Source organism: Colobus angolensis, unplaced genomic scaffold, assembly GCF_000951035.1.
Source record: "Colobus angolensis palliatus isolate OR3802 unplaced genomic scaffold, Cang.pa_1.0 Scaffold22, whole genome shotgun sequence".
Lineage (NCBI taxonomy): Eukaryota > Metazoa > Chordata > Mammalia > Primates > Cercopithecidae > Colobus > Colobus angolensis.
Window position 1 is genome coordinate 3,042,214 of NW_012115377.1, and position 1,031 is coordinate 3,043,244.

The 1,031-nt window shown below is 49.4% G+C and overlaps 1 protein-coding gene across 1 annotated transcript in view; it reads left to right on the top strand.

Annotated features, from left to right (window-relative positions):
- Nucleotides 1–1,031, top strand: part of CATSPERD (catsper channel auxiliary subunit delta) — a 69,575-nt gene that overhangs the window by 24,509 nt on the left and 44,035 nt on the right. The gene's annotated exons all lie outside the window — the stretch shown is intronic.

Here is a 1,031-nt window from a genome sequence, read left to right on the forward strand (position 1 = left end):
AAAGAAAAAGAAAAAAATAGCTAGGTATGGTGGTGTGCACCTATAGTCCCAGTTACTCGGGTAGCTGAGATGGGAGGATGGCTTGAGCCTAGGAGGCACATATTATAGTGAGCTGAGATCATGCCACTGCGCTCAGCTGGGGCAATAGAGCCAGAACCTGTCTCAAAACAAAAATAAACCAAAAAACAAACTTAATTACTAATAGCCTACTGTTGCCTGGAAGCCTTACTAATAACATAAACAGTCCATGACTGTCATCCAGGGTAGAGTGCAGTGGTGCAATCTCAGCTCATTGCAACCTCTGCCTCCCAGGTTTCAGTGATTCTCCTGGCTCAGCCTCCTGAGTAGCTGGGAGTACAGGTACACACCACCACGTCCGACTAATTTTTAGTAGAGATGGGATTTCACCATGTTGGCCAGGCTGGTCTTGAAGTCCTGGCCTCAAGTGATCCACCTGCCTCAGCCTCCCAAAGTGCTGGGATTACAAGCATGAGCCACCATGCCTGACCCTACTTTTTTTTTTGAGACAAGGTCTTGCTCTGTCCCCAGGCTGGAGTGCAGTGTTGCAATTATAGCTCACTGCAGCCTCGAACTCCTGGGCTCAGGGTGTTCTCCCACCTCAGTCTCCCAAGTAGCCGGAATTACAGGCACACACCACGAGGCCTGGCTAATTTTTTTTTTTTTGTAACAGAGTTTCCCTCTTGTTGCCCAGGCTGGAGTGCAATGGCACGATCTTGGCTTACCGTAACCTCCACCTCCTGGGTTCAAGCGATTCTCCTGCCTCAGCCTCCCGAGTAGCTGGGGTTACAGGCATGCACCACCGTGCCCAGCTAATTTTGTATGTTTAGTAGAGACACGGTTTCTCTATGTTGGTCAGTCTGGTCTCGAACTCTCGACCTCCCAGTCCACCTTGGGGCTCCCAAAGTGCTGGGATTACAGACGTGAGCTACCATGCCCGGCCTAACTTTGTTTTTTTGTTTTTTGGTTTTTTTTCTATGTTGGTCAGTCTGGTCTCGAACTCTTGACCTCCC